At 42.5% G+C, this 26675-nt stretch overlaps 1 protein-coding gene and 1 pseudogene across 1 annotated transcript in view; both read left to right on the top strand.

Moving 5' to 3' along the window:
- The window catches only part of PLCXD3 (phosphatidylinositol specific phospholipase C X domain containing 3), a 235152-nt gene that overhangs the window by 77065 nt on the left and 131412 nt on the right, over positions 1-26675 (top strand). The window lies entirely within an intron of this gene.
- Positions 691-24706, top strand: LOC142438775 (deoxynucleotidyltransferase terminal-interacting protein 2-like; annotated as a pseudogene).

Genomic DNA, 26675 nt, shown 5'->3' with positions numbered 1-26675 from the left:
GCCCGAGGAGATGGCGTATTGAGACTCCCCTGGGAAATTCTCTGGGTCATCAAAATAGAAACTAGTTTCCCAAGACAATGAGGACAGTGGGGTGCAAATGAGAGACTTGTTGGATTCGATGGCATGGCTCCTCTTTTCCCAGGGAGAAATCATGATCATGAAAACTACACTTTCTCTTCTCGGCTACAGCTCCATCACATTTAGTATCAATGTTTTATGGGTGAGTTTTCTAAAACAATTCACTGCCTTGGTGGCTGCTCTTTGCTACATAGCCATGCCTTGCCACTCCCTTGGGCTACCATCTTTTGGATTGTATCATGAGTGTATCTCATCTTTTCCTGGGAGACCATTATTAAAATAAAAACAACCTTGAACTATCTGAGCAGCACACAAACAAAACCAGAATGAATGAAAAAGATAGGATTTATTGGGAAGATGGTGGAGGAGTTGTTCACAAAATTAAAGCCAGGGCTCCAGGAACCAACATCTCTGATTCTATAACCTGAAGGGCTATCAGAGGTGTCTCTGCCTCTCTCAGGGGCTTTCAGGATCATTCCTAAGCAGCTCATGCTGCCAGTTCAACCTTGTTGTGTCCCATGAGAGAAATACCACACTGGGTAGCAGTAGAATGGAGCCAAGGTCTGGGCATGGGACCCTGTATTACCAAAACAGCACAAATTATGGAGGCCCATGGGGTATCTGGTCATCTCCATGTGTGGCAATAATGGATTTGAAAATAACACGGAGAAGAGAAAATGGGGACCAGGACCATCTGGAACCCTATCCAGGCTCACCAACCACCCAGATGGTACTGCCAGCGACACCAGGTGATAACCTCCAAAGTTGGCGGGGCCTCTGAGGCACAGGACCAGGGAAAGCAACCGGGCTTACTCAGTACTATTGACTTAAAGTCATTCTGAATGGCTGTCTGATCTAATGCTTTCCAGTGTCCTCCAGGGGGTGAAGAATGTTGTGGTTAGGTGCCATCTAGTTGGTTCCAACTCACTGTGACCTCATGCACAACAGAACAAACACCGCCTGGCCCTGGGCCATCCTCACCACTGTTCCTCCGTGTGAGCCATGATTGCCGCCCATCTCCTGGAGGGCTTTTCTCTTTCCCGCAGCCTCTCTGCCAAATATAATGTCTCCAGGGACTGGTCTCCCCTAATAGCTCGTTCAAAGCATGTGTGCTAGTCAGCTAATGTTATGTCAACTTGAAGATGTATAAAAGTGTTGGGATAGAATCGCCGCCTGCTGCTCTTTTTGGAAGTGTGGCCTTCCTTGAAGGAGGGCCCTCTTGCCTGCTGGGACTCTGCCCAGGACCCTGAGAGCTGCTGGCACCCTGCCATGTTTCCCCAACGTTGGGTCCACTGTGCCCCCACCGGCCTGTGGTCTTCCTGCATTTGCATCATTGCACGTGGCCGTGTGAGTCTGGAGAGGGACTTCTGCACTCGCATTGGACTTACGGATTGAGTTGGACTTGGCTGAGATTCTTGATGTACAATTACTTCTTGATATGTAGCTCCTTTTCGTGCACACTGAGTGTCACTGCATTTGTTTCTCTAGCCAACCTGGCCTAACACCAATGGCAGATGAAGTCTCACCATCCTTGACTCTAGATAGCACTCTGGCCTTCTTATTCTAGGACAGACTAATTTGTCTTTTAGCAGTCCATGGTACTTTCAGTATTCTTCTCCAGCACAATTCAAATGCATACTTCACTCTTCCTTAGTCAATGCCTGACTTTCACATGCATATGAGGAAATTGAAACCACCATGATGTGGATCAGGCACACCTTAATGCTTAAAGTAGCCCCCTTGCTTTTCAGTGCTCTAAAGAGGTTTTATGCAGCAGATTTACCAAATGCAACTCATCTTTTGACTACTAGAGTGCTGCGTCCATGAGCATTGATTGTGGATCCAAGCAAGCCAAAATTCTTTTTTTCGTTTATCATGATGTAGCCTATTGATTTTTTTGTGTGAGAATTTTCGTCTCCTTTACATTGAGTTTTAATCCATATTGAAGGCCATAATCCTTGATCTTCATCAGCCAGTGCCTCAAGTCCTTACTTTTCTCAAATAAAGTTGTGTCATGTGCATATCGCAGGTTGTTAATAAGCCTTCCTCTAATCCTGATGCCACGTATTTTTTATAATCCAGATTAATTTTTTGGTCAGCATACAGATTAAATAATATGGTGAGAGGCTACAACTCTGTCCCATGCCTTTCCTGATTTTAAACTATGCTGTATTCCCTTGTTCTGCTCGTATAGCTAAATACAAGAAATATGAATTCTTCCTCCTTTTTTCAACTTTAATAATTCTAAGGATCATTCTGGATATTGTATATAATACAATTTGGAATAATCAAACTGACTAGGTGTGTTAGAATGAGTTGTCTAGAGAAACAAATCCACTGACACACAGGCATTTATAAGAAAGAGCTTTTATCAAGAAATCATCTTATATCAAGAAGGCATCGCAGCCCACTCCAACTTGAGTCCAGGAGTGTGATGCAAGTCAGGGCTCCTCCTCAGACTCATGCAGCTGAAGGCTGCTGATGCAGAAAGGTGACATGGCGTGCGGGAAGATCACAGGCTGGTGGGTGCAGTCAGGTGATCCAGGGTCAGTGGAAACATGGCAGAGTTCCAACAGCTCTCAGGATCAGGCGACCCACATGGGCCACCCTTGGAGGCGAGCAGAGTTTCAGCATGCAATAAGGCAAAGTGACACAGAGAGAGATTATCTCTGTTTAGCTTATTTTTATACAAAAGGCTTATGACATCCAGGAGGGATCATCAGTCCATCAATCCATCAACTGGATTGATGATAGTCTTGACTCCATGCCTAGCCCGGAACGTCTAGTTGACATGATCCCTAACCATCACAGCAAGTGTCAAGGTGTTCTTTGGCCCAACTTGGGTCTTCTTGTTCATCTTTGAGGTGGCGAGGAGATGAGTAATATGATTATGATGTACTCTTCTCTCCAACCTTTTCCCAACGTGATGAGAGTGATGTATCTACCAGAGGAAAGTTCCAAATCAGGATCATAATAATAACCACTAATACTTATAGAATATTTTCTATATGCCACATACTCCTTTAGGTATTTTTTAAAAAACATTTTATTAGGGGCTCATACAACTCTTATCACAGTCCATACATATACATACATCAATTGTATAAAGCACATCTGCACATTCCCTGCCCCAATCATTCTCAAAGCATTTGCTCTCCACTTAAGCCCTTTGCATCAGGTCCTCTTTTTTTTTTTTTAGGTATTTATGTTTATTAACTAATAAGTGTGAAAAAGAAGATATTATTTCCTACATCTTGAGGATTAGAACACGAGAAAACTTTGCTGAAGTCACACAGTAAGTGATGAAGCTAGGATTGGGAACTAGTTCCTGAATCTGTACATTAAAAAATATATTCTCCTTCTGTGTTAGTCTGGGTTGACTAGAGTGACAAATTCATAGACACTCATATGTGTCTAAGAAAGATCTTTATGTACCAGAGCAATTGGATATTGAGAAAACATCCAAGTCCAGTCCAGATCAAGTCTGTAAGTCCAACATTAGTCCATATGTCCATTACTAGTCCATAAATTCCTCTTTAGACTCGCACAGCCATAAAATAATGCCAAATGCAGGAAGCTCACAGGCCAGTGGGTGGAAAGTCTTGTGAATCCAGTGGCGGTAGAAGCATCTCAGTGCTGGAAGGGGTCTCTATATGGCTCTTACAGCTCCCAGGGCTCTGGCTGGAGCTCCGTGTGGCTCATTGTCCATAATGTCTCACAGGGAATCCACATGTGTCCCACCTCCAGTGAGCTATTTATCTCTTTAGCGTCTCCAAATGAGGTCATCAAGCTGTGACATGATTGACAGGCTAAACTCTACCCCTTCACTCATAAGTCTCAAATTGACCACACATTATGTAACTCTCACACCTACTCTTTATAAATAGCAAATGACTACCGTGTAATAGAAGCCCACATCTTTTCTGTCTGTGAATCCTTCCCTTTCTCTCCCTTTCACCACTAACTTCTCTCCTTTTCACTTCTTAAAACACATTACTGCCAACCAATTTAAAAATAGTTAATATTATTCTTCCCTAAATTTTTCTTGCCCAGTTAGCTTTAGTGAATGAATGGAAAGCAACCATGTTATGTAGTTCTTTCAGCAGTCTAGTGCTTTGTAAATGTATTGAAAGTTTTAGAAAGAAGGCTTAAATAAATGGGATATTGTCCATTTTAGATAGAGTTTCCCTGTATACAACAGAAGGACAAAAGCAAATTGCAGGAGATAAACATGATGTTGTTCCCCTTCTGAAAGAAGCTTGGAGGAAGTTAGAAATGGTGTCTCTGTGATATCTTCAGGGACATTTTCTTCTTTGCCATTGACAGCTTGTGCTTTCTGTCCTAAGTCACCTCTTGCTCAGCCAGTGCCCCTATCTTCCAGGCAGCAAGAAAGAGGCGGAGACTTCCTCAATGGAACGGGATACTGCATATACTCGTGTATAAGCTGAGTTTTTCAGTACATTTTCATGCAGTTTTTGTGGTAGAATTAGGTGCCTCAGCTGATATTTGCTTTGACTTATACTCGAGTATATGTGGTATTTTAAGGAGAATTCCTTAAGGTTTCAAATAATATGTTGTCTTATTCTTAATTCAAGGAAACTTTCCATGTGGGTACTCCTAGCAAAAAAAAGGTACTTGGGAAGGTAGACTTTTATTTAAGATGGTAATGTGTCCATCTGAAATTCAAAGTTCTAGTACTAAATTGAAAGGCATGAAAGATATCAGATAACAATTAGACTTTTCCCCAGAGAGGAATAAAAAAGATCATCTCTCCGATTATTTTTCTCAGCAACCTTTAGGTTTTTTATGCAGATTTTTTTTCTTCATGACCCAAGAAGAAATTTAAATCTGTTTGGGTGGCTCATAGGAAGTATAGGGATATTGGACAAAATTCTATTCCCTTTTATGGAAACCCTTGCATATTCCTGAATGCACTGTAAAGCACTAACATGATTTTTTCCCTTTTGCTTACATGGTTAAATATAGAACACACCTACATAAAAAAGAAAACAACATAGCACACTGTGGAATTATACTTTGATAAATATACTATTAAAGTTATAGGAATAAACATAAATTTAGATTATTGCTTTCTCAGTCCCTTTTCCAAGAGAAGTATGTGGCTAATCGCAGTTTTTATGCTCTAATTATCCTTGATACAGATAACTTCTAAAGTTCTTTCGAATTGTAAGATCAGTACTGAATAACAAGTTTCAAAAACGTCATTTCCCAGAGAAGCAACCTTGGATATTTTTAGTGGAGGAAAGTTTACAAGTACTAGCATCTCCTTTGTATTGGTTAAGGTAAAAGCGGTTAAGCTGTTGAAACAGGAACTCAAGAATACTTTGAAACGTAGAACGAGGGATTACAGTTCCCTCTCTTATTGCAGATGTGGATGTCATCATCTAGGCCAGTTTAGGTTCTTTAGGTACTTTCTAGCCAATCTCTAAGACAGAAGGGAACCACATCCAATATCTTGTTTCCAAACAAACCAGGAGAAAATGACTTACTTTCCTTCCCTCACTTCCCATGATGAACATTACAAATGATTTTGGGAGAGGCTGGGAAACATCACCTAGCCTTGTAGTCAGGAAGAAGGAAAAAGTGGATTTGGTGGCCCGTTGCCATCAAGACAATTCCAAATCACAGGGACTCTAGAGGACGAGGACAGAGCAGAACTGCCCCTTTACTGGAGGAGATACCTGCGGCTTTGCTTTTTAAAAAATCATTGAATCTTTTATTTTTTTAAACATTTTATTGGGGGCTTGTACAACTCCTAGCACCATCCATCCATCCATCCATCCATCCATTGTATCAAGCACATTTGTATATTTGTTGCCATCATCATTCTCAGAACATTTTCTTTCTACTTGAGCCCTTGGTATGAGCTCCTCATCCCCCCCCTTCCCTCTCCCATGCTCCCTCCCTCATGAACCCTTGACAGATAGTGGTTTCAAACTGCTGACCTTTCAGTCAGCAGCCTAACTTGTAGCCCACTGTGCCACCAGTGCTCCTCTTTTTCTGGACAGTCCAGCCTGCTGGGCAGAAGGCCATTCTAGCAAGTGCTTCTCCCTGAGTCCCCTTGTACTCGTGTTAGGTGGGGTTTAAATAGGTAAAAGGCGAGTGGACCATCTCAACCTCTAGGCAATATGACACCATTCACAATCAACCCTAATTTTGCCAAATGAAGAGAAGATGCAGTCCAGGGCTTCACACCAGTGGGGTTCTGGCACACATGGTCAGCCGTGCAGGTGCAGTCTCTTGCTGAGGGATGATTCCTGCTTCTGGCATCTCTGTTGTAGCCCTGGTCCTAGAACTGTACCATTCAGTGAGGGGGCGTTGAGGGGGCATAACAAAGGATAAAAGGATAAAAAAAGGATTTTTAGGTGATTGGGGAAAGAATTATATAGTGGCACCATTATAACTCAGTATAGAACTGTCTTATGGATTTCTGAGACTATAATTCCTTGTGGGAGTAGAAAGTCTAATCTTTCTCCCATGGAGTGACTGGTGGTTTTGAACTACCGACCTTTAGGTCAGCAACCCAACACAAAAATACTACATTACCAGGACTCCTTTTATATAGTGACAAAGGATGGGAAAATAGCACAAAAGGAAGAAGCAGGGATCAAGTCCCTACCCAGGCGCAGGTGCCACCAGGCTGGCACACCAAACCTAGTTCCCAGGCACCAGAAGAGGATTTAAACAGAAATGATCTTTACTTAATAAAATATATTTACTTAGAGTGTTTTATATTTTCTAAGGATCTCGTGCTTGCTGCTCGGTGTCTTCGTGTTCTATTTAAATTTTAAGCTCCACAAAGACAAGGGCGATTATTTTCTATTTAACTTTTAGTTTAAATTCCCACTGTTGTTGCTGATAAGCTGGTTCTGACTCAACGTGACCCTATTGGACTTAGTAGAACTGACCCACAGGGTTCCCTTGACTGTGATCTTTACGTGAACAGATCCCCAGGTCTCTTCCCCGTGGATCTGTGCATACTAGTAACCTTTGGGTTAGCATTGAGTACCTAGCCATTGTCCCATCGAGGCGCCTTTAAATCCCACCAAAACCAAACTGAACCCAACCCATTGACCAAGTCCATTCTGACTCATAGCAACCAGGTAGAAGTGCTTCATAGAGTTTCCAAGAGTTCCGACTCTTAGTGACATGACATGGATTTTCCGAGACTGTAAATCTTTGTTAGGGCAGTAGAAAGCCTCCCTTTTCTCCTGCAGAGTAGCTGGTAGGTTTGAACTGCTGACCTTGCTGTTGGCAGCCGAACATAACCCACATTGCCACCAGAGCTTCCTTAAAATCCAGTGAAAATGAGTTTCTAAAATGAAATGTATGATGGAAAAAAAAATGCCGAAAGCTTTTAAATAGAGAATAAGCCAGGAGAGTCACACTTCAATCAGAAGGTCAGATTTTACATCAGCACCCTTCCCAACCTCATAAAATGCTGTTATTAGGCTTGACTGCATAATGGTTAAGTAAAAGAGAGCTCTTTAGAAAGAATGCCTTCCTTTAAGTTCATACCTTGTCCTTGACTATGCTAAGCATTTCTATATACAAAACCCATCAAATAAGACAGCATTTAATCTTAGACAAATTCTATAGAAGTATTATTTTTGCTTTCAAAGTTCTATTCAGAATGGGGTTCCATCTTTTGTCCTGTCCTGCTCACAGTAACGTGAAGTGGTGTTTTGCTTTCTGTGAGCTCAGTCTGGCCCTTCATTCTCTCGTGCTATGCAGCCGATAAGCACTTACTAAGTGGTGGTTATATTGAATCAGTGGACTTCATGTCGCCTTGTCATGTTTTATGGTGCTAGAGTGCAGTACCTTTCTGTTAGAATTCCTTAGTAGAATGCTTGCTGATGCTAATACAAAGATGTACTTAATTACAATGTTCCAAGTAACAGCTAGCATCGATTGAACTTAATAACACAGAACTTTTCTTGTATGTGTCATTTAATGATGAGGATAAACCAAACAATATTGCTACAAAAACTTGATGAAAATATTGCTATAAAAATATAGAAGCTATTATTTTCAGCATTTCTTCCTACTCTAGTCTATACCAGATCTGAAGGTGATATTTATATCTCTGCAACCCTTCTCCAATGAAGTCTGTCTTGCACCTCGATGTACACCACATCGAAATAGCCGATCTGAAGAGGCAAGATCGGGGCTGGAGGGAAAATGAAATCAGGCAGGTTTCCCAGTGAAACTCAGAGGACAGACCTGCCCATGACCAGGTATACGGCCCTGACTGAAAACCAAGCCAAAACAAAACAACTTCAGTGCAAATTCCCGTCTTTTTCTCATCAGTGCAATTTTCAAGTTAAAACAAAAAGCCCACAGGCAAACAAAAACCTCAGCAGCAGAAGGTACTCAAATAAGTATTTGTTAAAGGACTCAGTAAACGTGTGAGTGGTCAAATGAATTGCTCAAAATCATACATCAAAATCAAATACAGAAACGTGGTGGTCGCCGTCAGGCTACATGGCAGCACCACACGTGTTAGCACAGGTCAAGTAACCCCCAGAGTCTGTCTCTGGCATCTGGGTGAGCATCGCTGGCTGTTTGCTGTGCTGTTGGGGTAGATGGTGCTGTCACTGAAAGCAGCTGCAATGTGCGCACCAACCAGGCCGGGACACTCTGACCCATGGTCACCCGATCTGATAACATTAAAGGCAAAGGTGTCACCTAGTCCCTTTCCCCTTCCCTCTATCAGGCTTCCGATGGAAGGAGAGAAAAAACATAAAAATCACCTCACTGGGTGGGAGGCCGTTTTCAGTTTTGGTCTCTGGGCATTTAAAGAATTGATTCACGAGGTTTTAATGCGTTACTTGATATGGCTGCAATGGTCTGTTTACGGTGAGGTACTGATTGGATCGAATGAGATGAGCGCATCTGCTCATGACACTTTAATAGTTCTTTGGACCAGAATTTTATTTCTTGATTTCCACTGTTATCTGTGAGCCAGTCAAAGAAGAAACACTTTGGCCCCAAGAGCTCAGGTCTCATTTCTCCCCTGCCCGAGTGAACATGGAAAAATCTATAAACTTGCTCTCTGATGTTACTGAGAATGTAGTCTGGCTGCTTTCATCTTGAGGTTGGGGAAAGGGGTGTCTGGCAATGATTGGGTGGGATGCTTTTGACTAGGGATGCTTTGGAGAGTTGGTGCAAGTCCACTTGGTTGGTGGGTAGGCACTTACTGGCTGGTTAAAAGGGGACCAACGGGCATACTGCAGACAAGGAGCGGTACCAACGTCCCGTTATAATTCTTAGAGAGCTGGTGTGATTATTTTCACTTAAGGTGAGGCTCAAAGAAGCAGAGAAATTCACCAAGGTCCCCCAGTTAGTAAACTATTGTAGTTGCCTTCAACTCATAGTAAACAGGTGTGGAAGATCAAAACCTGGAGTGGTCCCTCTGCCGTCCTCGTGATTGTTGGTTTGAATCCACTCTTGCGACGTTTCATCAGTCCGCCGTAGCCGAGCTGGGGCCGCAAAGGCAGAGCAGTGGGGCTGGGTCCTTCTTCCATGGAGTGGAGATAGCTCGCTGGTTTGAACAGAGCTTCCAGTGTGCAATCTTCTGGTCTTTCAGTCAGCATGAGACCTTGAAAATAAGGTAAGTTTTGTGTGTTATAAGGCAATGATTTCAAGCTTAAAGAAAGATGCAGGCAAGTCACAATGAGGTCTATGAGCAACTTTCTCTTTTGTCAGCCATGACACCAGCTTAATGGATGGTGCCCGGGTGATACTATTGAATATTTTGATCAGAGATTCTCCAGGAAAATCCTGATCAGCAAGGAGTAAGTACAGAACAGAATTCCAAATTCTCATGGATTCTGGACTTCCTAGAACCATTGAGGCTAGATGAAATGGTTACCCTGAGATAATCTTTAAAGCATAAACCAAAAACATCCCCAGAGTCTTATCAAACATAAATTAGCTTACTTAGTAAAGAACATGTGCCTTCAATATTGGATTCTTTGAAAGATCAATATATTTGGGATCAAGCTGACAACAGCGACTCAACAATCTGGTAGGATGCTCCGGACGTTCTCATTCATGAAGCAAAGTACAAGGTGCAAAAGGAGGAGAACTGTTGTCCAAATTAGAGTGTGAAATCAATGTCACTGAATTGTACATGTGGGAATTCTTAAGTCAATTTTGCTGTGTATTCTTTCAAAATGATGATGATGCTGGGGAGATCTGGACAGAGTAGACAGACCCATTTTTCTTTTCAAAGGAGCACAACAGATCCATCAGTCAGTTCAACCTATACGCTGGTCTCAATCAAAATATCCAGGAAACTAATAATTTGAGACAAAATGGTTCATTTTTCTCTTCTTTTTGTTTGTTGCATTATTGAATGTAGAGAAACCTTAATATTCTTTCTCTTGTATATTTATCCAAAACATATCTGCTATGAGCTAATTATGTGGCCATTTCTGCTTGCCTGCCCGAGTTATCACACACACCATCCCTTTCCCTTGGAACTCAGCCTTTCCTTGACTTTTTCCCGGCAAGAAAAACCTTCTATTTTCTTTTACTAGTCATCTTGGCTTCTGTATATTTTATGGTATCTTGGCAAGGACAGTCGTAAATTAATTTCTGAAATTGACATTAACAACATGTCATGCAGCTTGGCACTAAATGATTTAGAACCTATCAAATAAAGAACAAACAGCATTGATTCAGTACTTTTCCTCTCTAAGCCCCATCCCTATCCTTCTTATTCTTTATCTTTAGAATAATCCATGTTTGGACACCAGAAAATCAGTAGTAATAAAAGAAACGAGGATGATTCAGAATTAATCAGAATTTTGTAATTAGGACGTTTAGAACAAAGCTCCTCTAATTTTAGCAGCTGTGTGACAATTATAATTTTAGCATATTAAAATTATTTTTATTTTGAATTGCAAAGTTGCAAAGAGACTGTATATATTTACACAGCCCATCTCAAGAAATGAAATCAACCACAATATCCCGTTGATCAGGCTTTGGATTGTCTAGTCAGTTTAAGAAGTCTGGCAGTATACACTGGCAGGAAACCAGGGACAAATACGAATTCCTTGTTGGGGACACAGGTTAGTGGGAGGAAGTTTTCTGATTGCCCGGATGGACAGCTAGCTCTCCCACATCTGCTTATCTTTCGGGCTCCTTAGTTCGCCTTTGCACCTGGATGACTACTTCTTTTCCATCACCACACTCCCAGTCCCATTGGCTACCTCTGTATACATCTTACAGGTCTAAAGCCCATCGTGGGTCATTTGGAGGAAATCACAATACAATTCTCCTAAGTTTCTAAAAATAAGGTGTCGTCTGAATTCTGAAATTATCTGTTTTTCACCTTCAGAAATGTGGTTTCTATCAAAGATTTGAAAGTCATGGTTCAGCAAGACAGGTAGATCTATGAGCTCTCCCCTAATGGTTTTTAATGGAAAATGCATGACATTTATTCGGAAAACAATCAAACCAGAAAGCTGGTTCTATTTTTGCCCTGCTGATTTTCCCTTGATGTGAAGAGCATACAAAGAAAGTATATGGATCGAGCACATCCAGCCACTTCATATAACATGTGAGTGAATATTTCCCCTTTCAGTTCATATCGACACTCTCTGGAAGCTCGCTATAAAATCATCTACCTTGGCATGTCAATTTAGCACATGTTCTCATGAGAGTGATTGTGTTATTTGAATAAATATATAAACCAACACAAGTTACCACAGAATAATTTGCAAGAATCAAGAGTTTTGTATATTCACAGTACTTTTTACCTTACAAACTCTTTAGCTTAGTTTCTAAGGGGAGTTAACATAAATAAATTATTTCTTTTTAATGTAAAACAGAATAGGACATGAGGGAGGTATCACTGGAACTGATGGCGATTATGCAACACATTTTAGAAGTGATGTAACCATGGTGGGGGGAAAATGTTCCATAATTTGTTGTGGTAATGATTGTATCTCTTCTTGATATAATTGAATTATCGAATTGTGTGATATGTGGATTAAGTGCCAATAAAACTAATAAAACACCAGAATAGGACAAATACATGAGAAATCACCTGACATCTAGTATTCAGCATTAAAAACATTCCTCAGATAGATGGATCCCTATGTTTATACAGACTGGTACTTTCTAACTCAGAGGGTTGGCACTGAGTCTAACTATGACACTTGATGCATCTACTAAGTGACACTTGCCCACCGTACAAAGAGCTCCTCAGTGGAGAATTCCATCCTTTTATGTTTCCAAGTGAACACAATTTAGTCAAATACTCATTAGAGAACAACCAATTTGTCTGCCCAAAGCTGGGAGAAAACGGTTGTTTCTAGAGCCAGTTTGGATAAACAGCAGATGGAAAGGTTTGGATGGACTGTGGGCACAGAGATCCGAGGTGCCAAAACGTGTTGGTCTCTCCTTATAATCTTATTTTCCTTAAATTTGCAATGTGTTTTTAAGGACGAGTATTGCAGATGAAGCGCCGTGTGCCTCTCTGACGTTTCGGGGTACTATCGCTCTTCAAAGCTTGCTGCTCTAAGCCCGCGGGTGTCTTCAGGAAATGCTCCGGAAGAATCCCAAACCCGCGAGTGCACTCAGCACATTCGGGTCACAGAATTCTCTGCCAGGTTTGTTCCGTGATTATGGACAAGTGACAACCTTAGCGACAAAGCAATTGCAAACCCAGCCAAGCTTGGACAGCACATCGTGTCCTTCCAGAGTGTCCGCCCCCCCTCCGTGAAGTCCCGTTATAAATTTTTTTTTTAATTAAAAAGATGTGAGCTTAGCTGCTTTAAGCTGCAGCCATTTTCCATGAATTGGATTCGTGCTGGTGGTTTAAAATCAACTTTACCCAGAGGTTTGGGTCTTTGGCCTTGCTTCCGGACAGGTAACCTTAGAGTCTGGAAAATTCTCCAGTAACTTTGAGGGGACGTCCAGCCCACACCTGAGAGGTTATGCTAATGAGTTAGCGTGAAGTCACCTGACCTGGGTGAGGGGGCATGATTCAAACCCCAGGAACATTCTGGACCCAGTCCCGAGATGCATCTCTTGGTTGGGGGAAGCCCTCAGTGCGCATTGGAGGGTGATGCATCCCCTGGGGAAACTGAGGCGCTCTGCATTGAGAAGCCCGCTCTTTGTCTCTCCTCGTTGGTATCCTGTGTGCTGTCATGTAATTGTCATCATAAGAATAGCATTGTGTGTGAGTTCCAAGGGTCATTCTAAACTTGAGGGAGTAGTGGGACCAACAAGTCAGAAGTGCGGGGCTGCGAGAGATCCCCAAGCTTACGGCTAGCATCCAGCTGAGAGACAGGGAATCCCGAAGATTGAGTCAGGGCAGATGTGAAGATTCGGTGAGAACTCTGAAGCTTGCAGCGGGCACCTGAGGTCGTGAGTAGACGTGGCAGCCGGCGGACCGTGCCCTTGCCAGGGGACCTCTGAGCGCTTAGGGTTGGCGAAGCAGTGTGGCAAGTGCACCTGGTGTCCAATCAGAAGTGGAGCAACACTGTACGGATTTGATTGAACTTTGCAATTTGGTGGGAGAAGCGGAAGGCTCATTTCCCCAGCAGGTGGGTGTCAAAATTAGGGACTTGTTATCTTCTGGTGCTGCCGTTTCCATATTTAACCTTGGAAAACCTCAGACTGGCTCTTTTAGGATTTCAGCACTTTGGCCTTTTAATCTGATGTTCCCAGAGTTCTAAGTAACTATTCAATTCAACAGTTCTGTATTGAGTTCATTCTTATCAAGTATTTTCTGTTGGAAGACAAGTTAAATGTATACATTTATTTTATAAACACTTACAAAGCACTAAAAATACCCACCCATTTAATTTGTTAACAGACACCCAATCTAAGTGCTTTCATCAGTCTTACGAAAAAATGAGGAAACTAAGACACAAAGATTAAGCTCAAGGCTGCCCAGGTGATAAGTGGACGAGCTGGGATTCAAATTCAGGCCTTTGGCTCAAGGGTTTGCATTGAAAATAAGATGCATTGCAAATCAAGGTGATCGTGATGAAGAAGTTTTGTTCTTAGGAGTTGGTTCCATCATTTCAAAGTGAGGGTAACTTCACAGAATAGTTAAAGGCAAATAGGAGTGGTCCGAAGGAACCCTGGTGTCCCCCTCGAACTAGCATGACATTACTAACTGCGTGGTCATTTGTCAAATCCGTCGTCTACTCTGGAGGAGAAAGATGAAGCGTGCTGTCTTCTCCATAACGATTTGTGGTCCCAGCAATGCTAGATAGGGTTGTTAAGAACTGGAATCGATTTGATGGCAATGGGCTTTGTTTTTTTTGTAGCTATCATTCATAAAATCTAAAATCCCTACTTATAATCTGGGGACAGTCTATATAGGTTTTTGGATTGGTTTAGATGTGAATATAAATAATCTCTTAAAGAATAGTCCCAGAACTGAACTCTGCCTCCATATTTCAATTTCCCCCCAATCTTCTCTCTTCTTTCTCTCTTTCAAGGGCATCTATCTCTCAAAGCACTCAAACACTCGCAGTTTTCATTCCCAAAATATGCCTGCACAAAACTTATTTGAAATTATGTGAATACTCCCATGCTTAAAATCAATTGGCACCCTAATTCCAGAATCCTTGTCTCATAAAGCGTGAATTCTCTCTATCTCCCCCATCTCTCTTTCTCTCTCCTTCCCTTCCTCATAGTCTAACTCCAGATAACAAACGGTCACTTTGTCTTTAGTCCTCTTCCGTTTAGATGGCAGTGTCATCCTTTGCAGATGTCCTCACTTGGGTGATGTCTGAGCAAGTCTAGCCCAGCCCTTGTGGAAAAAGGTCACGTGTCCAGTGACTTCTCTTAGTTGTCCGAGTGGTTATCCCACGTGTGTTCTGTAATGGACAATACACCGGGGTGAAAGAATGAAAACTTCTCTCTTCGGAGGTTGCCGCTGTTTCAACTGCTATTGTAACAAGTACAAGACTTGAATGGCTTTAAATTTATTTTCTCACAGTGTTGGAAGCAACAAGTCCAACTCGGATTCTCTGCCATTGGAATGACAGAGAATAAAGTCAGATTTCCAAGCAGGATCACATCTGCAGATAAAAGGGTCAGCAATTCGATATATATTTTGGAGAGCAAACAATCCCCCCCACACAGGAGGTTGAGTTCTCCCCAGTTTGAGTTGCTTCCACTTGGGTACAGCCTGAGCTGTGCTGCTATTGGTAGAGGTCTTCCTGGAAGCTGGAGCAATTCAGCACTTCATCCAGCTCCCCAAATTAGCCCACAGTCTCTGGAAGCTTTGAGTGCATCAACCTGGCAGCTCTTTTATCCTCCCCGTTTATGTCGCAGTGATGCCAATTTTTAAAAACTACCTCTCCTCACCACCTGCTGGCTTGTGATTTTAATAGCACATGCAGCTTCTATAAAACATTTCTGTTGTGTAGAAAAGTGAACCAAATATTATGAGATGGAAAAAGGATAGAATTATTTTAAAAATGGGATAACTTTGGCAAAAATATCAGGTCCAGACTATGTTGGAGAATCTTATGATAAAGCAATTAGGGATATTGATTACAATATTTTTAATAGTTGATCAACTTAGAGAAAAATATAAAATGTCTGATGCCAGAAGCAGAGGGAGCTAAAAATCAGGAAATAAAAGGGCTTCTTTTTAAACAATGGCAGGTTGGGCCATGAGATTCAGAGCTTAGATTTTAATGTGTCCAGTGGGATGGGGAGGACAAAATAGGAGATCCACAAAAAGTAGAAAAGAGGACTGGACTCTCACGCTGAAGATGGGAATCTTGTTGAAGGACAAAGGAGAAGACATATTCACCTTGAGAAAAGTACAAGTTATTTCTTCGCAGGTTCAGAGTAGTACTTACAAAAGATGTTTCTCATGTACTTTCCATAGGGTTGAAGCCCAAATTCATTCTACTGCAAAATCCTACCTGGAGAAAGTCGCATCGTGATGTCTTAATGAATGCTCTGTATGTTACTTCTCCAGCTTATAATATGCATTGCAATGGCGATGCATAACTCAGACAAAATTCATGATTAAAGGGTTTATTAAGGAAGTTAACAAGTTGTCATGCCAGTGAGAACTGCTCAGGGTAGTTGTTTACCAGGACATGTTACAAAGTTTCAGGTCTGCTAATAAATGCCCAGAGGAACCCGCTATTCTGCTGTATGCCTCCACCCAAAGGCATTCAGTTTAAGCCCTTTAGGACAGCAAACCCAGCTCCCTGAATTAAATGCCAGAGGCACCCACTCCATCAGCCAGCCCTTGCACGAAAGCACTCATCTTTACTTGCTCCCGTCCATCACTCTGGTCCATGCTCTGGCTTCTGGTGCTCCTCTGATGCTTTCGCTGTCATCTGGATCCAGCAGGTTCATTGTTCAGGGATCTCAGATCCAAGGAACACACTGTACTCCTTGCTCTTGCTGGTAATGAGAACCCTCCTCCCGTGTCTCAGAACAGCATATTTTATACACAGCAGGATCATAATCTAGGGAATCCTGTTCCCAACTACTCACCAGTGAATCCGATCTATCTTCCCCATCTTCTGACCAGATCCATGCAGGGAAAAGTTGTTTGGTGGGAATCCAAACCATTAGCTAGAAGAGTCACATTATATGAATCACTGCCCCTGCAAATATAAAAATAGTTTCCCAGTGAATGATATTTCTAGGGTGAATGGAACTAAACAATGCTAAACTCTTTGAGAACAGTTTAACAATACAGGCTATTAAGTTTTCTTTAGGAAAAACAATCCTTGCTTAAAATGGCCTTCTAATGAAAAGTTCCAAAATGACGTGTGGGTATGAAGCAGCAAGACATGAGGTTGTCTACAGGATCAGTAATCACAAATTTCAGAGTGTATCGTCAATCTGAAATTCACAAAAGTATATCTGAATTTATGATAGACGTTAGCATACGCTTTAGAAACCAAAAGGAGGGAGTAGTTTGAATTAGACTGTCGAGTGATATTCTTAGGTGCAATTGAGTCAATGACTCACGGTGTGCAGCAAAAAGAAATGCTCCTCTGCCTTCCCCAGAACCGCTGCTATGTGTCAGCCATTGTCGCAAGTCTGCATCCTTCCATCTCTCTGAGGTCTTCCTATTCTTGATGACCTTCCTGATTCCCCAAATAAGATGTCCGACCTGTGGACTGGTTCCTCCTGCCAGCATATGAGCGAAGCCTCACTGTATCTCTTCTGAGACAGATTTGCCTCTGATGATTCCACATCTGCCCCAACCCCTCAATTCAAATATCAGTTCTTCCATCTGCCCTCAGTCGTATCCTGAGTGCCTTGTGACCTGAAGTGCTCATCTTTGGGGACTGTAGCTGACAAGGTTCTCTTTTTAGTCATGGCATTTCCAGTATCTGACAATGTTTCATTGCTATTTATAAGGTTTTTTAATTAATAATTTTATAGGTAGCTCTTACAGCTATCACACCATTCCATAGTTTGATCAGATCAAGCATTATTGTACAATTGGCACCACAGTTTCAAAACATTTGCTTTCTTCTTGAACACTTTGGTTAGCTCTCCTCTATCCCCCCCCCAGAACCCTTATATATATATCTATTTGGGGGGCAGGACATATCTCAGCTCCCCCACCCTCTTCCTCATAATCCTTGGGTACCATTTACTCCCGATACTGTTTCTGAAGGATTATCTATCTTGGCTTTCATTTATTGAATGATCTTAGTTAAAAATGAAATTATGCAAATCTAACAAGATTAATGAGGGTAAAAAACCCATAATAGTAAGGGAAGGAAATCTTAAAGAATTAGAGGATAGTTAAGCAGTTCATTAGTGTCATACCAATTGACCCTGGATTTATCATCCCTTCCCTGCGGCCCTTCCGAAAGGACCTGTCCAATAATTTTACAGGTGGGTTTTGGGTCTCCACTACACCCACGCTCCTTCACATTGATTTGATCGCTTGGTTTTGAACTTTTGATACCTATTCCCATCGACAGCTCATGATCATACAGGCTGTGTGCTTCTTCCATGTGGACTTTGTTGCTGCTCTGCTATATGTCCGCTTGTTTATCTTTAAGTCTTTAAGACCCCAGGCATTATAGCTTTTGATAACTGGGCACCATGAGCTTTCTTCACCACATTTGCTTATGCACTCATTTTGTCTTAGCAATCATGTTGGCAAGGCTAGTATCATGCAGTGGCACATTATTAGTACAAACTGTTCTTGTACTGAGGTAAGACATCAATAGAGGCCCAAGTCCATTTGCTTCGTTGTTATATATATATACATGTAAAAGCAAACACACCTATATTTTTATATTTACATATATACTTATATGTAATTTTTTTCTTTCTTTTTTCCTCTTTTTCTTTCCTCCTGCCCCACTATGATGTTTACCCATTATTCACCTCTCAGTAATTCCTCTCAGATACAATTTGCTTGATCAAACACTACCAGAAAAGCTACATGCTTCTCACCATCAATTTTATAACCCTTATTGTTCCACTCTCCCAGTTATTATTGGCTCACAGCTCACCTCCCACTGCCTCTTCTCCTCTCATGTCCTACTCCTACCCAGCCATTGGTCTTGTCCCTGTCTCCTTGGGATTGCCTATCCTACCTATCTTAAATAGAGAAACACCAAAGAGAGAGAGAGAGAGCATGCACGAGTGAGAGAGAGCGTCCATACAAATAGTCCCAAGTATAACAAAGATCCTGACCCGAGTAGAAGAATATCTCTCTGTTAAATAGTGAGCAGGACATAAGGTTTTCAATTGATAAGGTCTCGGATGGGACAACCCGTTCCTCATAGTCTGTTCTTAGTGTGGAACTCTGCTGAACCGGTTCTCTTTGGGTGATCCTGTTGGTATTTGAAAAAGCAGCGACAGCTTCCAGTATCACAGCAGCTTACAAGCCACCACAGTGTGACACAATGACAGACAAGTGGTGACTCTTAATGGGCAGTGGGTTTTTATTAAAAGTAGCCCCACACCGACAGTTTGGGGTGGACTTTGGGGGGGGTAGGGGGGTAAGGAAGTGGGATTAACAAACACAGGGACAAGTGAACAACATGGGACCCCATATGGTAGAGAGGGGGAATGGCAGGCCTGGTGGGGAATGATCAAGGGTAAGGTTGCATAGAGAAGAGGTATACTCTAGCCCAGGTGGCGATGAAGCATGGTAGTAGGGCAGGAGGAAAGTCAAGGGAGATGGAGGAAAGAGCTAGGAGTCAAAGGGCATTTATGAAGGTCTAGACAAAGACATGTACCTACAAATATATATAGGAGGATGGGGAAATAGATCGATGTGTCTATATTTATAGGGTAAGCATTAAGGTGGCAGAAGGACTTTGGGATTCTACTCAAACACTCCCTCAATGCATGAATACTTTCTTTTATTAAATTGGAACTCTATGATGCTCACTCTCCCAACACAATGGCTGGAGCCAAAGTGGATGAACAAGTAAATGTGGTGAAGAAAGCTGATGGTGCCCGGCTATCAAAAGAGATAGTGTCTGGGGTCTTAAAGGCTTGAAGGTGAACAAGTGGCCATCTAGCTCAGAAGCAAAAAAGCCCACATGGAAGAAGCACACCGGCCAGTGCGATCACGAGGTGCCAAAGGGACCAGGTATAAGGCATCATGCAAAAAAAAAAGATATATGTGTGTATATGTATATATATATGTGTATGTATATGTGTGTATATGTATGCGTATATATATATATATATCATATTGAATGAAGGGGGAAGTGCAGAGTGGAGATCCAAGGCCCAAGTGTCGGCCAATGGAGATCCCCTCACAGAGGGGTTCAGGAGAGGAGATGGGTCAATTAGGGTGTGAGGTAGAATCGATGAAGAACACAGCTTTCCCCCAGATCCTGGATACTTCCTCCCCCCAACTACCATCATCCGAATTCTACCTTGCAGGGCTGGATAGGGCAGAGGTTGTACACTGGTACATATGAGGGCTGGAGGCACAGGGAATCTAGGGTGCATGATACCTTCAGGACCAAGGGTGTGAGCGGCGATGCTGGGAGAGTGGAGGGTGAGTGGGTTGGAAAGGGGGAACTGATTACAAGGACCCACATGTGACCTCCTTCCTGGGAGAGGGACGGCAGAGAAGGGGGGGAAGGGAGACTCCGGATAGGGCAAGATATGACAAAATAACGATGTATAAATTACCAAGGGCACATGAGGGAGGGGGGAACGGGGAGGGAGGGGAAAAAAAGAGGACCTGATGCAAAGGGCTTAAGTGGAGAGCAAATACTTTGAGAATGATTGGGGCAGGGAATGTATGGATGTGCTTTATACAATTGATGTATGTATATGTATGGATTGTGATAAGAGTTGTATGAGCCCCTAATAAAATGTTTTTAAAAAAAGTAACCCCACATAATTGAGTTACCTGGCCACAAGATTGCAGATAGATGCTGCCAGACAGAATGAGTGTGGTGGAAGCAACCAATAACTTATAGAAAACGCAGGTGTGATGGGACAAAATTAGGGGGTATGGTTTCTTAGGCTGGGTTTTCTGGAGAGACGAAATGAGTGAAAGCGATGTAAGTTCATGTACGCTGTGGTTGGAAGGTGCCAGTGAGGTGGTTCGGACTCATGGCGACCCTACGCAGTCCTGCGCCACCCTCGCAGTCGTTCCTGTGCTGGAGCTCATTGTTGCAGCCGCTGTGTCAATCCGTCTTGTCAGGGGCCTTCTCCTCTTTGCTGCCCCTTCACTTTACCAAGCATGATCTTCTCTCGGGACTGGTCTCTCCTGAAAACATGTCCTAAGTACCCGAGACAAAGTCTTGCCATCCTTGCCGCTAAGGAGTATTCTGGTACTTTTTCCAGTTTTTCTTTTGACAGTACGTGGTTCTTTCTTTGCCTTTTTTAAAAGATCACTTTATTAGGGGCTCTTACAGCTCTTGTAACACTCCTTACACCAATTGTCTCAAGCATATTTGTACATATGTTGCCATCATCATTTTATAAACATTTACTTTATATTTGAGCTTTTGGTATTGGTTCCTCTTTTTCCCTCCCTGCCCCTCCACACCATCATAACCCCTTGATAAATCATAAATTATTATTATTTTCATCTCTTATGCCGACACATTGCCTCCCTTCCTCCATGGTTTCTGCTGTTTGTCCCCTTGGGGATGGTGATGGTAATTTGTCGATCATTGGGATCAGTTTCCCCTTCTCCCCTCCTTCCCCTACCTTCCTTCTAGCCTCCTGGTATCGCTTCTCCCATTTCTGTTCCTGAGGGATTTTCTGACCTGGATTCCATATGTCGTGAGTGTACATACTCCAGTCTAATCAGAATTGAAAGGCAAGACTGGGGTCATGTTAGTGGAGGGTGAGAAAACGTCAGAGAACCCGAGGAATATTGTGTATCATTGGTGCTATACTGCTCCCTGGTTGACTCATCCCTTCCTTGTGACCTTTCTGGGAGAAGATGTCTCATAGTCTACAGATGGGTTTTGGGTTTCTGCTCCAATTGCTCTCATTCTCAGCATGTTTTTTGTTTGTTTGTTTTGGGTCTTCTATGCCTATTACTTTGTCCTGTTAACACCTCATGATTGCATAGGCTGGTGTGTTTAACTCCAAGCCGTTAAGACCCCAGACACTATATCTTTTGATAGCCAGGCACCATCAGCTTTGTTAATCACATTTGCTTGTTCACCTGCTTTGTTGTCACATGGTACTTTCAGTATTCTTCATCAACACCATAGTTCAAAAGTCTTTTCTTGTGGAGCAGCTGGTGGTTTCAAACTGCTGGTCTTGTGGTTAGCAGTCCAGTGCATAACCGTTATACCACCGAGGCTGCTCCCCAAGTATCTACATAGAAAAGATTATGTCAGGGAAATGGCTTACATGCTTGTAGACATGGGCAGGTTTAAAGTGTATGTATTAAATGTCAGCCTTTTCGTGACTTCTGTAGCTAGGCCAGATGACAAGCTGCTGACTGCAGAGAAACATCCACCAAAAAAAAAAAAAAAAAAACCCAGTTTTTTTCCATCATGCCCAATGCTAGTGAAAGCAAGCTACACCCGCAAGGAGTTCTCATCAGGAAGGATTGCTACTAACCCATTGATAATACTACCCTATTTTAACTACTAACTTAACTACTAACCCGTTGATAATAGTACCCTATTTTCTTTGGAGAAAAATCTTAACTTTGATATCAGAAAAGTAATAAAATATTGAAAGAATGTCACTCTGTATCTGTGGTCCACATCCTGGTCTATTGGTTTGCAATCAGTCTGTCTTGCAAAGACAAATTCTTTTCCTGAGCATTGGAGATGTTGCTGCCACAGAGGAAGCAGAGGTTGGGCTACTACGCATGATAAATTTAGCAGAATCCCAATCTGAGCGACGTGGCTCCTTTGTCAGCACGGAGTGGGTAGGCTGCTGTGCAGCTTAATTCAAGTATATATTTTCTGGTTACCCTTTACGTCAGTGGTTCTCAGCCTTCCTCATGACATGGCTCTTTAATACCATTCCTCAGCCAGGAAAACTTATCGGAGCTGCCAATCACCGGCCGCTGGGAAGACGGTCCTTGCCAGGTCAGCTCGGCCTCAGGCCAAGAGGCAAGACGCGTCAGTTGAAAGCTCCCCAAAGAAGAATTCTGCTGCTAGTGGAATTAAAGAGCATCCAGAAAGCACGAAGGATCTCAGGCTGATGTCCAAAGCACTACTGAGTCACAAACCACATGGAAACACAGTCCAGTCCCCAGAACTCCTAAAGCCAGAAGGAGGAAAAGCAGACCAGAAGGTGCATTACCAGAGATGATCGAACCATCCACTGATGGAGAGATCTCTGAAGCAGAATCCAACTGTTCTTCTGTGTCTGAGCTCCAAGATCCCGTTGTAAGAGTAACTAGGAGAAGGCAGATCATCGTACCATCCACTCCAGTATCCCGTGCAAGGAAAATCTCCAATAAACGAATCTCCTACTGAAGAAGTCTCTGAAGCAGAATCGCATGTTTCAGGTATTTCTGCATGTGTGCCTTCCACAGTCATAAGAACACGAACCCACGGGTGTGTGTGTGTGTGTGTGTGTGTGTGTGTGTGTGTGTGCTAACCTCCTCACGGATCCGAGCCGAGAATCACGTGCAGAAGACACTTCCGATGCCGACTCCTTGTGCTCAGACGTTCCTTCGTGTTCGGCGTTGCAATCAGAAGCACCACCAGGAGCCTGCACAGAAAGTTACAGACACACGCTGATGAGGAAGCTGGTGAGACTGCACCAGGAAATGGAAAGCAGAATATCAAGATTGAGATGATGATACCAGAGAAATAATAAATACGGGGAAAGACACGGATGGTAAAAGTTCCCTGTTGAAGAGTCTCTCTGAGCTTCAGGACGCTGGCCTTCAGCAGTTAGTTTCTCGAAGGCAATTGACTCCACACAATAAAGGCACACCAGAACCCTGAAATTCAAGCTTACGAGCCGTCATGAAGTCAGTGGCTCAGACATTTGCAGTTGTGGAAATGGACAGCTGGACGAAGACAGAGAGAAACAAGGCACAGAAACAAGTGACTTGATGCAGCTTGGTGGTGCAGGAGATACAGAGTACAGCCAAGGCTGGAACAAGACACAGAATATCAGTGTCGAACCTGATATCACACTGTCCGAGTCTGCGCTCAACACATGTCCGGATAAAGATGATGCTGTTCTATTTCTCCTCAGCAGTGAGGAAAGCCAGCAGCCTGGAAACGACGAGAATGAAGACAACATCACTTTGGTTGGGAAGAGTGGTCAAAAGGAGGCAGGGAGTGAGTGACGACTTGGGAAATGTGTCAACTGAACCGGTTTTGTTTGTGATTGACAAAGCTCCTGGATTGAGTGCTGAAGGAAACGTTTACCTGGAAGAGGAAGACAAAGCTCGTGAGGCTGTCACTGAGGATGAGAAAGAAGAGGGAGATAATGAAAAAGGTGAAGAGCTAGCAGATGATGACGGATGTGCAGCTACTGAGGCCAGTGATGAAGAAGACTCACTAACCAGCACAAAGTGGAAACTTCTGAAGTTAGCCAGCAGCACCATAGACCCAGGCCTGAATACTAAGCAGCTTGGGGGTTTATATATTAATTTCAATGCAGACAAACCACAATCAAAAAAGAAAACCCTCACGTACATCAAGGAGAAAACAAAAGATGAGCTTTTACAGAAAAGCATCATTACCCCTGATTTTGAAAAAAAAAAACCAAAACAAACTACAGTGTCCCACCATACAGAGAATCAAAGTTTCAACTTCAAAAATAAAAAATAAAAAAGATGAGAAGAGCGACCGAAAACAGCCGCAATGGTTGGTTTGGTGTGAAAGCTCCAGAGTTGACAGCTGACCTGAAAAATGACCTCAAAGTGCTGAGGATCAGAGCTAGCATGGACCCCAAACGTTTTTACAAGAAAAATGATGGAGACGGCTTCCCCAACCACTTCCCCATTGGAACCATTGTTGACCATCCAGCTGACGTCCATCATTCAAGGATCCCCAAGAAAGAGAGGAAAAGAACTATTGTGGAAGAACTGCTGGTTGATTCTGAGTTCAGAAGATTTCATCGAAGGAAATACTCGGAGATCATGGCTGAGAGAGCCGCAAATGCGGCAGGAAAGAAGTTTCGAAACAAGAAGAAATTTCGCAATTAAGATTCATCAAGCAAACCAATTTTTGTCTTTTATGTATTTAATAAAGATGTTTTGAAAATTAACACCACCTCCTATTAAAGTATACTGATTCCATTAAAAAAATACCATTTCTCATGTTGTGGTGACTCCCCAACCATAAAATTATTTTCGTTGATTAATTCATAACTGTAATTTTGCTACTGTTATGAATGAGGCAACCCATAGGTTGAGAACCGCTGCTTTACATTCATAAATGAAAATGTCATCATCTTAATCTTGTATTATATCACTTCTAGTTAACATTTATTGTGTCAACATGGCCAATGAACACATGTAGGATTAATTGAAGGGCAGAAAGATAAATGGCTAGGTGAGCCTCACCTGTCTTGTCTCTTACTCTTTGATCATCGGGCGGGCCAGTGTGTGGCTGCCTTGCTTGTTCTGTGCCTCAATTTGCAAGCTACACTACCTGTGGTACACCTAACCCGTGGACTGTGTTGCTGTAATTTGGGGTTCCTTCAAGACCTACTTCACCACACTATTGGAATTTATATCTCTTGAGCTAGGGAGTGTCGGACCCTGTCATCTGGCTGACTGTTGGTGACTTACCTGCCTTTCTGTTTGCTGCCTGTGCCGGGACAGCCTGAATTTCTCTAGAGGACTACCCAGCGGCCCTCAAGACTTGAAGGACTGCCAGTGTCTCACAACTGTCATGGGAATGAGTTGCACTGAACCATTTGAACTGCTTTATAATTTAATTAACTGTTTATTTATGTTACATATCTATTTATCTGTATAAATTGATATAAAATTATCTGTGTTCTGATTTTGTTTCTCTAGAGAACCTGCCTAATACAGAAAGGAAGGAACTTGTCCATGGAAACCTTTGAATATCCCCCCTTATATTTTGATTATAATAATCCGGAAAATTATTCTTCATAAAGAATACATTGCATAATACAAGGTCCTTACTTTTGAATTATTTTAAAAGTCCTTATTTTTAAGGGAAGTTTTAAGTCAAGAGAAAAACTATGCCTGGATAGAGACTCCCCATATAGTCCCTCTCCCTCCTGCACATGGCTTCTCTTGTTAATATCTTGCCTGCCTGTAACCAATATTGATACACTACTACTAACGTCAGGTCCATAGTTTATGCAAGCGTTCTCTATTTTGCTGTCTCCCTCCTAATTATTGCGGGGTCTTTTAAAAATGTATTATATGAGACCCTGAAATTGCTGACGGTACATTTGGGGGACACTGTGTCTGTAAAACCTCAAGCAGAACCGGAAATGGAGAAGAGATTCCTGTTGCCTCCAGTTCCTCGATTCCCTTCTCTCTGGAAAATTCATCACAGGGCATTTTCTCTCCAACGATATAACCTTCCTCAGAGCCACGATATGTATTTTCCAACTTTTTTGCTCCTCATCCACAGAATAGGAAGAGGCAACAAGAAATAACACATGCTCAAACCCATCGTCTGTGAATCGAAGGCTGTGGCTTCTTCATTCAATCTCCTAAAAGGGTAGAACTTTGTACTCTCCCCCCCCCCACTACCCCACACACGCAAACTGCTCAGTCTTGACCTCTCTTCTGGCTTCTATGCTCTCCATTTACAAGCTGCTCTCTGTGATGAACAATGCAGCCTTTTGTGGTGTTATTTTATCCTTTCTTTGTGAATCGTGGGAAATAACAAAATGTTCTAAGATCACTTTCTTCCACGGGAGTGAGGGAGGGCAAGATTCAATTCAATGTCACTACGTACTCACAAATGAGTATGAAAGCTTCAGGTGATTGTGTTTTCTTCTTGGCGCTGGGTGGGAGGGGTGGGGACAAAGAAGTGGTGGGAAGATGCAGGAAACCCAGAAACCAGCTATCAATTCCACTTCAGGCACCCTTGTTGTTTCTGGGTGCTGTCGAGTTGATTTTTGACCCAGCGATCCTGTGTGATAAAGTAGAAATTTCCTAAAGGCGTATTTGTAGGTTGTAAATCGCCAGG

The sequence above is a fragment of the Tenrec ecaudatus genome, chromosome 2, assembly GCF_050624435.1.
Source record: "Tenrec ecaudatus isolate mTenEca1 chromosome 2, mTenEca1.hap1, whole genome shotgun sequence".
NCBI classification, from domain to species: domain Eukaryota; kingdom Metazoa; phylum Chordata; class Mammalia; order Afrosoricida; family Tenrecidae; genus Tenrec; species Tenrec ecaudatus.
Note: the sequence above shows the minus strand (reverse complement) of the source record. Positions and strands in the feature narration are given on the sequence as shown.